Source organism: Vulpes lagopus, chromosome 7, assembly GCF_018345385.1.
Source record: "Vulpes lagopus strain Blue_001 chromosome 7, ASM1834538v1, whole genome shotgun sequence".
In the NCBI taxonomy this organism is placed as follows: domain Eukaryota; kingdom Metazoa; phylum Chordata; class Mammalia; order Carnivora; family Canidae; genus Vulpes; species Vulpes lagopus.
Window position 1 is genome coordinate 106,175,810 of NC_054830.1, and position 15,783 is coordinate 106,191,592.

At 45.1% G+C, this 15,783-nt stretch overlaps 1 protein-coding gene across 1 annotated transcript in view; it reads right to left on the bottom strand.

Annotated features, from left to right (window-relative positions):
• The window catches only part of CTNNA1 (catenin alpha 1), a 184,632-nt gene extending 171,933 nt beyond the window's left edge, over window positions 1-12,699 (bottom strand). Inside the window, exon 1 of the mRNA XM_041760810.1 lies at window positions 12,554-12,699. The gene's annotated coding sequence lies outside the window, so the exon portion shown is untranslated. The remainder of the gene's footprint in view (window positions 1-12,553) is intronic.
• Between the last annotated feature and the right edge of the window lie 3,084 nt (window positions 12,700-15,783).

The following is a 15,783-nucleotide window of genomic DNA, read 5'->3' on the forward strand; positions in this document are numbered from 1 at the left end:
TCTCCCTCTGCCTATGTCTCTCTGCCTCTGTGTGTCTATTATGAATAAATAAAATCTTTTTAAAAAAATAACACTCAAAGTAGCCTTTCAAATCATATTTACATTATACGCATTACTCCAAACTTGAGCCACTGAAAAAGCACAAATCACAAATTAAACCAAAATCAAAAAGTAGAGGTGATAGATGGCAGTCTATCAACAAGCAAATAGAAATGCATGTTAATTTCAAGCTCCATTGGAAATGGGGTTGGTGGCATGCTTGCACATGGAGAAGTTTGATAGTTACAAGAAAAAAAAAACTAAAGAAAAAAATAATGAACATTTAGAGACTCCAAGAGTTTAGAAAGGGCAATGTGGAAGTTTTATTTTGAGGCACAGTTATTTCTGCACACTTTGAACTTTCAATAATGCATAAATTTAGTATAGTGCTCTTGCAAGTGAACAAACAGCATTAGACAGGGCAAATCAAGCCAGACTGTTCACTTCCCCAGACTGTTTGGCCCAGGTATACCTTGTGAGAGGCTGAGCTGATCAACACACTACACAAGCAATGACCCTCGAGGTCTGGAAGCTAGCACACTAGCATCTGGGTATATTTTAGGAATTGTTGCTCCAGGAAGGCTCTCCCAAGAAGTCTGATATATTTTACATTTAACTTTATTTCTTTTCTGTTTTTTTTTTTTTTTAAGGTTTTATTCATTTGAGAGAGAGCGAGCACATGTGGGTGACCAGGTTGGAGGGACAGAGTTAGAGGGAGAAGCAGGTTCCCGCTGAGCAGGGAGCCCTTTGTGAGGCTTAAATCCAGGACTCCAGGACCACCATCCTAGCCAAAGGCATAGGCTCAACCAACTGAGCCACCCAGGGTCCTCTTTTTTTTTTTCTTCAAAGAAAACAGAAGGAACTAGTAAGATTCAAATCCTCCAATGTGTACATTATAACGTATTCAAGTATTCCTTGAATACTTCTAACGGTGTGTCTTCACAGTCAATCATAAGGAAAAAATTATTTGAGCTGAGAAAGCAGAAATGATAATTAACCTTCGTTTTCATTATTTATGTATATGCCAAAGATCAAATTTGCAACAAAAAAAAAGTATTTTCGATGACTATTTTTTTACCTATTTTATCACTTTCACACACAGTAAGATTTACTCTGGTGTACTATTCCACGAGTTTTATCAAACTCTCACAGTTCTGTAATCACTTCCACAATCAAAATATATAAAACATAAATGAATTTATTTTCACAACACATGTACACATTTGAATCACAGAATAAAAATGTACAAAATGTTACTAGTGTCAGGAGCTAATTTGGCATCAGCTTAATACAAAACTACAGCAATCAAAACAGCATGGTAGGGATGCCTGGGTGGCTCAGCGGTTGAGCATGTGCGTTTTGTTCAGTGTGTGATCCCGGATTTCCGGGTCCCGCACTGGGCACTTTGCATGGAGGATGCTTCTCCCTCTGCCTAGTCTCTGCCTCCCTCTCTCTGTGTTTCTCATGAATAAATAAATAAAACCTTAAAAAAAAAAAAAAAGACCAATAGAATAAACAATCCATAAACAAAAGCTCACATTTACAATCAAATTATTTTCAACAAAGGTGTCAAAACCATTCAAAGAGGAAATGACAGTCTTTTCAACAAATGGTGCGGAGTAACCTGCATATCCACATGTAAAAGAATGAAATTGGATCATTAACAAATAATATACAGAAAAATGAACTCAAAATGGACCAAAGACCTAATTGTTAAGCTAAAACTATTAAACTCTTAGAAAAAAGACACAGGGCAAAAGTTTCATGACATTGGATACGGAGATGATTTCCTTCATACATCACCAAAGGCACAAGTAAATTGGACTTCATCAAAATAAAAACTTCTGTGTACAAAGGACATAATCCACAAGGTAAAAAGGCAACTCAGATAATGGAAGAAAATATTTTCAAGTCATGAATGAGATAAGGGATTAATTCTCAGAAAATACAGAGAACTCCTAAAATCAAACACCAAAAAAACAACTCAATGATGTGCAAAGGATCTGAATAAACATTTCTCCAGAGATACACAGGGATGTCCAATAAACACATCAAAAGATACTCAACACCACTAATCACTAGGGAAATGCAAATCAACACTACAATGAAACAACCCCTCATATTCATTAGGATGGCAACCATCAAAAAAAAAGAAAAAAGAAAAAAATAAAACAGAAAGTGTTGTCAAAGATGTGGAGAGATTAGAGCCCTTGTGTACTGCCCGTAGGAATGTAATATGGTAAGTATGACAGTTCCTAAAAAAATTTAAAATTAGGGGGCAGCCCGGGTGGCTCAGTGGCTCAGCAGTTTAGCATCGCCTTCAGCCCAGGGTGTGATCCTGGAGGTGGGGGATTGAGCTCCCTGCATGGAGCCTGCTTCTCTCTCTGCCTCTCTCTCATGAATAAATAAAATCTTCAAAAAAAAATTTTTTTAATTAACGTACCAAATAATCCATGTTGGTAAAACATAACTAGACATTTTTATTTTCTTTAAAGATTTTTTTTGAGATTTAAAAAACTTTAAGGATTTTATTTATTTGAGAGATCATGCACAAGCTGAGAGGAGGGGAGAGGAGGGAGAGAGGAAGAAGCCGACTCAGGGAGTCTTACATGGGGCTCAATCCCACAATCCCCAGGACCATGGGTTCATTACCTGAGCCAAAGGCAGATGCTCAATGCTCAACCAATTGAGCCACCCAGGTACCCCTGAAAAAATTTTTTAAACAGTAGCAAACCTTTTCCCCAGGAATTCCACTTCAAAGTTATCCATAATAAATAATCAAGGATGGGCAGAAGATTTAGCTACACTAAAGAAGCTCTGGAAGCAAACTAAATGTTTAACAGCTGATTAAAAAGAAGCTACATAACAAAATAGTAGGGGCATTAGCATTAATAGCATTAACATGCTATATTAGGATTATACAATTAATCATGTCATCAGTTCTAAAGCATATGTATTTTACATTTTTAAGTCTCTAAAATTCGGATGTATCTTACATATGATGTCATTGCCTAGTTTATTTGGCAGTCTTTTTTTCTAAGTGATACTTAAAATAAAAGTCAATCTTATCCCACTAATAGGGAAATGTTCAAATTATAATAAATGGCCAGTAGATTACAAAGATTACAAAAGAGCACATACAGTAAAAACTAATTTCTATAAAAGTTACAGACAGGGACACCTGGGTGGCTCAACGGTTGAGGTCTGCCTTTGGCTCAGGGCCTGAACCTGATTCCCGGGATCAAGTCCCACATTGGACTCCTTGCATGGAGCCTGCCTCTCTTTCTGTGTGAATGAATGAATAAACAAATAAAAAATGAATAAATACATAAAATATTTATAAGTTACAGACAGTATACATACCTAGAAAAAAAGATTAGAAGATGTACACTAAAATGTTATTAACAGAGTTTATCTCTAAGTGCTATAAATTTTATTACCAGGATCCCTGGGTGGCGCAGCGGTTTGGCGCCTGCCTTTGGCCCAGGGCCCGGTCCTGGAGACCCGGGATCGAATCCCACATCAGGCTCCCGGTGCATGGAGCCTGCTTCTCCCTCCGCCTGTGTCTCTGCCTCTCTCTCTCTCTCTCTCTGTGACTATCATAAATAAAAAAAAAAAAAAAAAAAAAAAAATTAAAAAAAAAAAATTTTATTACCAAAAAAACTTTAATAAGCTGAATGTAAAGCCATGCCTCCACCCCCTGGTACAATCCTACAAATAGCATATGTATATCTATTATAACTTATCCAGTATTTATCAAAGAGTATCTGCTATGGGTTTACAAATGAGTCAGGTATCACAGGAGTCAAAGATTCAGAAGAATGAATTGCCCTGAAGGAGCTCGGCATCTAGCCAAAGAATTTGTTGTCTAAGGGAGTCTAAAGGAAGGTAAACCAGCAATTTAATACTATTTAAATACTGAACTAGTTCACTAGTTTTACTTGTAGGACAACCCACTTAATATGGATAAAAACATTTCCTGTTCAGGACTCCATAAATGAAAGAATAAATTACCATTTTATCACATTAGAAGTTAAATATCCTTTATAGGGGCACCTGGGTGGCTCCTCAGGTTAAGTATCTGACATCGGCTCAGGTCTATGATCCCAGGGTCCTGGGATGGAGCCTGGCATTGGGCTCCCTGATCCCCAGGAACCTGCTTCTCCCTCTCCCTCCGCCATTTCCCCTGCTTACGCTCTGTCAAGTAAATAAATAAAATCTTAAAGAATAAACAAATATCCTTTACAAATTCTCTTCTTGGGGCAGCCCGGGGGGGCGGGGGGAACGAGGGGCTCAGTGGTTTAGCACTGCCTTCAGCCCAGGGCCTGATCCTGAAGACCTGGGATTGAGTCCCATGTTGGGCTCCCTGCATGGAGCCTGCTTCTTCCTCTGCCTGTGTCTCTGCCTCTCTCTCTCTCTTTCATGTATAAATAAATAAAAATCTTTAAAAAAAACTAACTAAATAAATAAATGATCTTATTCATTATGCAGGTGACAAAGTTCAAACTCCATACACTCTCCACTTGGGACTTTTAGATTAAAAACTCCTAAAAATATGTTATCATCATAATTCATGAGACAGACACAATCAATGACAAATTAGCAATAGCAGGAAACACCCCACTCTAAACATAACTGGTTATTGTTCATTATGACCTTTTAAAAATTATATTTAGTAGCCGGGTGGCTCAGCAGTGTAGCGCCACCTTTGGCCCAGGGCATGATCCTGGAGACCGGGGATCCAATCCCACGTCAGGCTCCCTGCATGGAGTCTGCTTCTCCCTCTGCCTGTGTCTCTGCCTCTGTGTCTCTCATCAATAAATAAATAAAATCTTTTAAAAAATTAATTAAATAAAATAAAATAAATAAAAATTATATTAAAAAAAATTGTCCTTACTTTTTTTTCCTTGCTCACTCTGGCTCACTTTGCTGGAGGATAACAGGGGCTACAATAGTAACTTAGTTCCTGCCTTCAAGGTATCCACAGTATAGCTAAAGTGGTGAAAGAAAAAAAAATATAGAGGGCGGGGGGTGGGGGTGAATGGGTGACTGGCACTGAGGGGGGCACTTGACAGGATGAGCACTGGGTGTTATTCTGTATGTTGGCAAATTGAACACCAATAAAATATAAATTTATTATTTAAAAAAAAAGAAAAAAAATAGAGACGCTCCACCCATTGGATTCACCGACTTTTTATACGTAACAACAAAAACAGACAACAAAAGAAAAAACAGATAAACTGACCTTGATCAAAATTTAAAATTCTGTGCATCAAAGGACATTATCAACAGGGTGAAAAGGCAACACAAAAACTTAAGAGAAAATATTTACAAAACATATACTAAAAGGGGATTAATATCTAGAATGTATATTCACTACTAGATATTTACCCAAAGAATATGAAAACACTCATTCAAAAAGATACATGCAGGGCGCCTGGGTGGCTCAGTCGATTACGCGTCTGCCTTCAGCTCAGGCTGTGATCTCAGGGTCCTAGGATGGAGTCCCACATCAGGCACCCAGTGCCTGCTTCTCCCTCTCCCTCTGCCTGCCACCCCTCTGATTGTGCTCTCTGTCAAATAAATAAATAAAATCTTAACAAAAACAAAAAGATAGATGCATCTTTATGTTCACTGCAGTATTATTTACAATAGCCAACTTATGGAAGCAGTCAGGTGTCCACTGATTAACGAACAGATGAAGATGTGGCATACGCAATGGAATATTAGTCATCAAAAAGAACGAAATCTTGCCATTTTCAACTGGATGTAGCTAGAAAGTACAATGCTAAGGGAAATAAATCAGAGAGACAAATACAATATGATTTCACTCATATGTGCAATTTAAGAAACAAAACAAAGGAAAAAAAAAACGATAACCAAAAAATAGACTCTTAATTATAGAAAACAAACTGATTGGTACCAGGGGGGAGGTGAGTAGGGGATGAGTGAAATCAGTAAAGGGGATTAAGGGTACACTTAACATGAATAGGTACTGAGTAATGAACAGAATTGCTGAAACACTACACTGTACAACTGAAACTATAACATTTTCTGTTAACTACACGAATTTTTTTTTAATTCAGAACATCTACAACTGAACAAAAAAGGAAACAACCCGGGCAGCCCCAGTTGCGCAGTGGTTTAGCGCCGCCTGCAGCCCGGGGTTGGATCCTGGAGACCCGGGATCGAGTCCCAGTCAGACTCCCTGCGTGGAGCCTGCTTCTCCCTCTGCCTGTGTCTCTGCCTCTCTCTCTCTCTCTCTCTCTCTCTCTCTGAATAAATAAATAAATAAAATATATTAAAAAAAAAAAAAAAGGAAACAACCCAATTAAAATTACCAGAGGACATGAACAGAGATTTCCTCAAAGAAAATATACAAATAGCCAATAATCACATGAAAAGATGTTCAAGGTCACTAATCGGAGAAATGCAAATCAAAACCACAAAGAAATATCACCTCACTTCTGTTAAGATGGCTATTTAAAGAAGAAAGAGGGATCCCTGGGTGGCGCAGCGGTTTGGCGCCTGCCTTTGGCCCAGGGCGCGATCCTGGAGACCCGGGATCGAGTCCCGCGTCGGGCTCCCGGTGCATGGAGCCTGCTTCTCCCTCTGCCTGTGTCTCTGCCTCTCTCTCTGTGTGTGACTATCATAAATAAATAAAAATTTTAAAAAAAATTTAAAAAAAAATAAAATAAAATAAAGAAGAAAGAAAAAAAATAACAATTGTTGGTAAGGATGTGAGGAGAAACTAGAACTCTCATACACTGCTAGTAAAAATATAAAATGGCACAGCTACTGTAGAAAATAGTACAGCAGTTGCACTGCTGTGCAACTGTGCAAATTGTAAGCACTGAATTTATCTTATGACCCAAAATTTCCATTTCTGGGTTCCTATCCAAAGGAATTGAAAACAGGGATACAAACACATATGTATACACCCATGTCCGAGTCAGCATTACTAACAGCTGAAAGGTGGAAGCAACCAAAGTGTCCATCAACAGATGAACGGACAAGAGATTATAATTCCTTTAAAAAAGGAAGGAAATGGGGATCCCTGGGTGGCTCAGCGGTTTGGCGCCTGCCTTTGGCCCAGAGCATGATCCTGGAGTCCCGGGATCCAGGCGCACGTCAGGCTCCCAGCGTGGAGCCTGCTTTTCCCTCCTCCTGTGTCTCTGCCTATCATAAATAAATAAATGAATGAATGAATGAATGAATGAATCTTTAAAAAAAGGAAGGAAGGAAGGAAGGAAGGAAGGAAGGAAGGAAGGAAGGAAGGAAGGAAGGAAGGAAGGAAATTCTGACATATGCTACAACACAAGTGAACCTTGAAGGTATTATGCTAAGTAAAATAAACCATCCTGGGTGGCTCAGCAGTTGAGCATCTGCCTTCAGCTCAGGGCATGGTCCTGGGGTCCGGGGATGGAGTCTCCCATCCTGCTCCCTGGGAGGAGCCTGTTTCTCCCTCTGCCTATCTCTCTCTGCATGTCTCTCGTGAATAAATAAATAAAATTTGAAAGAAACAAAGAAAGAGAGAGAGAAAGAAAGGAAGGAAGGGAGAGCAGGGAGGGAAAGCTGAACAAATTAATTTAGGGCCAGAATTTAGAAGGGGCATTTTTTAAGATTTTATTTATTTATGAGAGAGAGAAAGAAAGAGAGCGCGCACCCGCACATGAGCCAGAGAGTGGGGAGAGAAGTAGACTTGCGCTGAGCAGACAGCTGGACACAGGGCTGAATCCCAAGACCCCAGGATCATGACCTGAACAGACACTTAACTGAGCCACCAAGGTGTCCCTAGAATTTAGAAGGTCTTGAATGCCAACCTGAGTCTGATCAGCAAGGAGATAGCAGTAAGTTTCTCACATGAACATAAGTATTGCTTAGGTGTTAAAAACTGAAAGGTGGGCAGCCCCGGTGGCGCAGCGGTTTACCACTGTCTGCAGCCCAGGGCGTGATCCTGGAGACCCGGGATCAAGTCCCATGTCGGGCTCTCTGCATGGAGCCTGCTTCTGCCTCTGCCTGTGTCTCTTGCCTGCCTCTCTCTCTCTCTCTCTCTCTCTCTCTGCATCTCTATGAATAAATAAAATCTTTAAAAAAAATAAAATTATTAAAAAAAAAAAAAAAACGAAAGGTGACGGGGCTCTCTAGGTCGCTCAGTGGTTTAACACCACCTTCAGCCCAGGGCATGATCCTGGGGACCCAGGATCCAGTCCCACATCCAGCTCCCAGCATGGAGCCTGCTTCTCCCTCTGCCTGTGTCTCTGCCCGTCTCTCTCTCTCTCATGAATAAATAAATAATCTTTAAAAAAATACTTCATTAAGTAGTTAAGTACGCATGATTTGAGCACTCTTCTACTTGTATATCATACTCTAATTTCTAAAAGTTTTGGGCAGCCCCGGGGTAGCTCAGCGGATTAGCGCCGCCTTCAGCCCACAGGGCATGATCCTGGAGATCTGGGATCAAGTCCCAGGTCAGGCTCCCTGCATGGCGCCTGCTTCTCCCTCTGCCTGTGTCTCTGCCTCCCTCTCTCTCTCTCTCTCTGTCTCTCATGAATAAATAAATAAAATCTTTTTAAAAGTTTTGTCAAAAATAAAAGCCCAGGCCCCATTTCTAAGAAACCCCCAGCTGGGATAAATATATATAAAAATACTTGCCAAACAGTATGAAAAATGCAACCACAGAATATGTACAAGCTACCCAAGAAGCACTGAGTTCTAAGAGAAAACCCAGAGGCACTGACATCTAAGGTAGATTTTAAAGAGTAAATGAGTTTGTCAGATGGATGAAAAAAAGAGAACAGGTTCAGGCAAAGGAAGAATATGAAAAAGGCACCAAAGCAAACAAAAATAGAAAAATTTATCCAGAGAACTTCAAGTAGTTTCAATATTTCAAAGATAAGAAGATGGGCATCCCGGGTGGCTCAGCTGTTTAGCGCCACCTTCAGCCCAGGGCATGATCCTGGAGACCGGGAATGGAGTCCCACATAGGGCTCCCTGCATGGAGCCTGCTTCTCCCTCTGCCTGTGTCTCAGCCTCTCTCTCCCTCTCTCTCTCTCTCTTTCTGTCTCTGTCTCTCATGAATAAATAAATAAAATCTTAAAAAAAAAAAAAGATAATCTAAACTGCAGTGGAACAAAGAAAACAGAAAAAAGGAATTAACGTAAGAGGAACACTGGATGAACAGGATTTCATCTCTGATTAGACATGATGAGAAAAGGAGGAACAATGGAATGGAGATGGTTTTCACTGTGAAGCTCTCCATAATCTGACCATTGCCTCATTGTCATAGTTCCACCCACAAGCTAGACTCTAGATGTTTTTTTTTTTTTTTAATTATTTATTTATTTATTTATGATAGTCACAGGGAGAGAGAGTGAGAGAGGCAGAGACACAGGCAGAGGGAGAAGCAGGCTCCATGCACCGGGAGCCCGATGTGGGATTCGATCCCGGGTCTCCAGGATCGCGCCCTGGGCCAAAGGCAGGCGCCAAACCGCTGCGCCACCCAGGGATCCCCTAGACTCTAGATGTTAAACTCTTTTTCTTCCTCCTTCATTCAACAGTATCTCATTTGCCCTCCAGGTCATGCAAGTCTAAGGCTAAGGCTACCAAGGGGCTCACAGGACCACTTTTTTGTAGCAGAAAAGGCAAATGGGGACTCAATAATATAAGGTACAGAATAATGGAGTACATCTCCTGGTAAGAAGAGGTAGGTTCGCTACCAGAAAGGAAAGCCGTGAGTCATGAGGCATGACTAAGAGCTCATCATGAAATGGACAGAATACAGTTGGGGAAAGAGGTATGCATCATTGAACATCTATAACTTGTTTCCACAAGTTATAGATAAGCCTAGGCCCCTACACCCAATCCTTATTTAAACCCTGTCTCACTTCCCCAAAATACAGCTTCTTTCATCAGCACCACCTCACTCCCACCATCTTCCTTTAAAATATCACATCATGGGGATCCCTGGGTGGCGCAGCGGTTTGGCGCCTGCCTTTGGCCCAGGGCGCAATCCTGGAGACCCGGGATCGAATCCCACATCGGGTTCCCGGTGCATGGTGCATGGAGCATGGAGCCTGCTTCTCCCTCTGCCTCTCTCTCTCTCTATCATAAATAATTTTTTTTAATTTTTAATAAATAAATAAATAAAATATCACATCATGAAACTCCTTACTATGGCTTCTAACAGATCTTAGGGTAAAATCTAAACCTGTTCCCTGGCAATCTTGTGGAAGACCTTCTCCCCACTCCAAAAGTACTCAAGCTATACAGGTCTTAGGTCTCAAAACACATGAAGTTCCTTCCTGTCTCAGGATCTTTACACAAGCCGAGGACTCTGTTCCCTTGGTCCAGATCTTCACCACCACTACACGTAACCACCTTCAACAACCAGGTGGGTCTGTCATGTCTCAGGCTACTACTTTCTCAAAAAATTCCTGATCAACAGTTACTGTTGATCTCCACAAATGGTTTAGGTTTCCAGAAAAGAAAGGTGTCTCATTTGGGGCATGCTGAATTTGAGAAGCCCCTGGGACACATAGCTCTCTGGTGTACAGGTGACCACACAGGTGAGGTGAGACATCCACTACCGAAATAGAAAACTTGGGACTTGAGCACTGAAGTCTGAAGACATGGAAACTGGGCAGAGAAGGGATTCTCAGCTTAGAGGGAGATCTCAATTACTGTACAGAATGAGATGCTGCTGATGGCAATGACTGTGATACCACCTCAATGATGTCAGCGACTGGGATATGTTTGAAAGAAATCTTGGGTAGGAGTGGATTAAAAGAAAAAACAGTGAGAAGCAAGAGCCAAGGGCAGCCCGGATGGCTCAGTGGTTTAGGATGGCTCAGTGGTTGAGCGCGCCTTCCACCCAGGATCAAGTCCCACATGGGGCTCCCTGCATGGAGCCTGCTTCTCCCTCTGCCTGTGTCTCTGGTGAATAAATAAATACAATCTTAGAGAGAGAGAAGAGCCAAAAACAAGGAAAATCAGAAGAGTCATATTGTAATTACACCAATTCCTATTGCCTTTTATGCTTCCTCCACTGACAAAACCCGAATCGCGTTTCATACAGTTCAAATAAATGCCACTCCCTTCCAGACACTTTCTGGACTTCTCCAAACAAAATTTACTAGGCCCCTCTCCAGATCGACACCACGAGGGGTTCAGTGCTCAGGAGGGAGCCCGATTCTCCTCCTCCCTCAGCTCCTCCCCCTACTCGTGCTCTCTCTCGCTCACTCACTCTCTCAAATAAATAAAGAAAGAAATAAAGAAATAAAAATCTTTTTTAAAACTTACTTAATAATGTCCAGAAGGGTAAACAACTGAGCAGAAGCTATGGATAATTTCTCTTTCGCCTTGTAAAACAAAGTTAACATATCCTCATTAATCTAATTTACATATATTTTTTAAAGTAACATATACTTGCAGTCGTTGAAAAAGTCACTGCTGAACAAAATAGTCTCATAGAAACGCACATCCTGTTGCAACAATACAATGATGTAACCGTTTCCTTCAACATAAGTACGAAACGGCCCTCAGTTTTAGTTGGGAGACTTAACCTATCTCACTCTTCTAAATTGTAAATTCCGTCCCAAACGAACACCGGAGAAATGTCACAGGGGCGCCAGAGGCCCTCAGAGGACGTCGGCCAATCCCGGCTCGAGCCGAGGCCGCCCGCACCTAGGGAAGCCACTCCCGCCAAGCCAGGGTCAGGCGTTCGGGCCACATTTTTTCCCAACAAGTGCTTCCAATCACGCACGGTCCTCTCAGAGTCGAGAGGGAGCCTGCGGCGCCGCCCGTGAGGAGAAGGACCGCCCCGGGCGCAGCGCAGCGCAGCGCACCCAAGGCCGAGCAACCTCACAACAAAGGTTCCCCGCGCTCACGCCGAAGTCCGCTCGGGGGCGGCGCCCCCTCCCCGCCGGCCCCACCTCGCCCTCCGCCGCGGCCCGGGCCCAGCGCCACTCCCGGCCGCGCACCGCCCAGTTTCGGGGGGAGGGGAGAGGGGGAGGGGGAGGGGGGAGGGGGAGGGGGGGAGGGGAGGAGGGTGCGACCACGGAAACCACAAGCCGCAATCACTTCCCAGGAAAGCTCAACTCCCCGCCACTCCCGCACCGGAAACCCGGCGCGGGCTCCCCTCCAGGCGGAAGGCGGCCGAGGGGCCCGGCGCGCGCCCCGAGCGGCCTGGGACAAAGTTTGGAAGCCCGGAGAAACTTTCCCGAGAGGCAGCGCCGCGTCCCCGCCGGGCCCGCCGCCCGCTCCGCTCCAGCCGCCGCGCGGCCCCCCAACTTGCCGAGCGCCGGGAAGCGCCGCCCCGCCCGCCGGGCCGGAGCGCAGGCCGGGGCCCCGCACGGGAAGCCGCACGGGAAGCCGCACGGGAAGCCGGCGATCGCCGCCCCGCAGCCCGCCGGGAGCCCGCTCAGGGCGGGGTCGCCCCCGGAGCCCGCGGCCCGCCCGCAGGAGGAGCCCCTCGGGCCGGCTGCGGAGCCCGCGCCCCCGTCAAGAGAGTTACCTGCGGCGAGGGGGGGCGAGCGCAGGAAGGTTCCCGAGGCCCGGAGCCGACGGCCGCCGCTTTGTCTCCCTCCAGTCCGACTCCGAGGAGGAAATGGGCCGCCAGGCGCCCCCGCCCCCGGCCCGCCCCCCGCCCGCGGCCCCGGCCCCGCCCGCCCTTCCCAGCACCTCCCTCCGGCGCTCTTCCCGGCGCCTCCCGCCGCCGTCCCGCTTTCCCGGCCCTCGCCTTGGGGACGAGGCCCCGACCGGGGGACCCCGGTGACGCCGAGCCGGGACCTCTTGCTCTCCGCCCTGTACCCCTGAGTTACTTCACCTCAGGCCCCTAGTGGGGGTTCAGGCCAGGAGTGATTCCCGCCCCCACCACCCCAGGAAGGAGGAGCGGTGACTCCTGGAACAGCCTGAGAGCGGGGGAGGGCAGGTGAGTCACCGCTCCGCGCACAGGTGAGTCTCGGGTGCTGCCCGCGCCGGCCCCACCCCCCCAGCTGCTGCCGCGGGGAGCGGGCGCGACGACGCCGTCCAGGGGACCTCCTCCGAACAGTGCCACAGGTGCTCCCGAGTAACAGGCTTCCAGGAAAGTACTTCAGGCCCACCCACTGGCCGTACGACCTCAAGGCTCCAGGCGGAGTGGTGCTAGAAGCCGACCCTAGGGGCTTCATACTGTGAGGTGGGCGGCCTCCTGGAAGTCACCCACTCCAAGCCCTCACTTGACGGATCGGGAAGCCAAGAACCCTCCTGTTGATGGACAAGAAGCACGTTACAGCAGCGTCCGCTCCTGAGATTGCCCCCTACACACACACACACACACACACACACACATTTGATGGACCTGGCTTCTGTCCCGATCCCTCCAGCCATTTAGGGAACGCCATCCTCACTCTTCCTTATCTTCCTGGCGAATGTTCTAAAAAAAACTTCAAAACAAACAGAACAAAAAAAAAAAACAAACAAACATAACAATTACATATTCACTATCAGCCTGGTATAGAAAACCCTAATAAGGTTTCGACTCTTTCATCATGGGATGATGAACAAGGCTGATTTCAGTATTGGCCTAGAAATCCAAAATAATGCAAGACCAATACCCACTGCCACCTTGATGCGAGCCAACATTGAGCAGGGTGCTGGGGATACAGCCTCGGCATGTCTACCTTTACTACTCACATCTCCCTCTCCCCCAGGAAATGCAAACTCCTGGAAGACAGAACCTGTACTCCCTATAGCACCCGGCTCAGTGCTCATCCCTAGGCAGTGCCAGGTTAACATCCACAGGTGAATGTGCTCACAGTAATCCAAAGCACAATGGGAGTGGTAAGTGAGAGCTGTGGACAAGGACAACTGCATGGCTCAGCGGTTAAGCCATGAGACTCTTGGTTTCCATTCAGGTCATGATCTCAGGGTCATGGGATTGAGCCCACCTTGGCCTCCACACTCAGCACAGAAACTGCTTGTCCCTCTCCCTCTGTTCCTGCCACCACTACCCCCAGTCATGCATGCTATCTTGTGCTCTCTCTCAAATAAACTTAAAAAAAAAAACAAAAACAAAAACTTTAAAAGGTGTGAACAATAGGCAATAGGACCATGAAGGGAGAAAATGAACGTAAAGAGAAAGACTTTAACAAGGCCATTATTTTAAAGATTTTATTTATTTATTTGACACAGAGAGAGCACAAGTAAGGGGAGTGGCAGGGAAGGGAGACTCATTGAGCAGGGAGCTGGATGTGGAGCTTGATCCCAGGACCCCAGGAACATGACAGCAGCAGAAGGCCGACGCTCAACCAACTGAGCCACCCAGGTGCCCCAAAAGGGCCATTCTTGTCCATCAGTACCCCATTCTGTTTCTGGCTTCAGAGTCTTTGCCCCTTTAGCATCCACTCCTCCTGGAATGGTCATGGCTTCTTCCCCCCACCACCCTTGGCTACCTCAGAACATAGTAATCAATCAATAAATATCTATCTAAACCAACTAGAAATAATCAAAAGGATCATGCTCCATAGCTTTGTACATCCATCACTTCACTCAGGAGCAACTACTTAATTGGTGAAGCCCCTTAAACAAAAATTATCAATTTCAAGACAGCAACAGTGGAGTGTTAATGAAGCCTTTCTATGCATAAGGCTCTACTATAGTTTTAATATTTGCATCCCTTTGTTGCCTGGGATTTTATTTATTTATTCATGAGAGACACAGAGAGAGAGAGGCAGAGAGACACAGGCAGAGGGAGAAGCAGGCTCCGCACAGGGAGCCCAATGTGGGACTTGATACTGGGACTCCAGGATCATACCCTGAGCTGAAGGCAGACGCTCAACCACTGAGCCACCCAGGCATCCCATCTTCCATTACATTTCAATTTGTGGAAGAGGGCAGCCCTGGTGGCTCAGCAGTTGAGTGCTGCCTTCAGCCCAGGGCCTGGAGACCCGGGATCGAGTTCTGCGTTGGGCTGACTGTGTGGAGCCTGCTTCTCCTTCTGCCTGTGTCTCTGCCTCTCTCTCTTTCTGTGTCTCTCATGAATAAATAAAATATTAAAAATAATAATAATAATTTGTGGGAGAACAGGATCAGGTTAGTTTTATTCACAGTCATGTCCTCCCCCTCTTGCCCTGTGCACAAAGCAAGTACCTGCGACACAGGGAATGCTCAAGTCTTTCTTGATAAGCTTTCAAGGTTTCTCAGAGATAGAAAGCTGACTCCCCTTAGCTTACAGGAAACACTACAAGTCCATCATCATATCCTTTTTGTCATCTGACCCTTCTCTTCCCCCAAACAACCCCTGCACTTTCATCTTTAGGGCCTTTGCATTGCTCTAATGAAATACCACAGAATGGGTAGCATAAACAGCAGACATGTACTTCTCACAGTTCTGGAGGCTGCAAAGTCCAAGATCAAGGCATCAGCATGGTCATGTTCTGGTAAGAGCTGTCTTCCTGGGTTACAGTGTGATCCTTCTTGCTATGTCCTCACAAGGCAGAAGGGGCAAGAGACATCTCTGGGGCCTCTTTTCTGAGGACACTAATCTCCTGCACAAGGGCACTCCTCATGACCTAATCACCTCTCAAAAACTTCATTTCTTAATGCCATAACTTTTGGCATTAGGTTTTCAACATAGGAATTTTAAGGGATGCAAATATATTTTTTGATATATTTTTTTAGGGATCCCTGGGTGGCGCAGCGGTTTAGCACCTGCCTTTGGCCCAGGGCACGATCCTGGAGACCCAGGATCGAATCCCGCGTCAG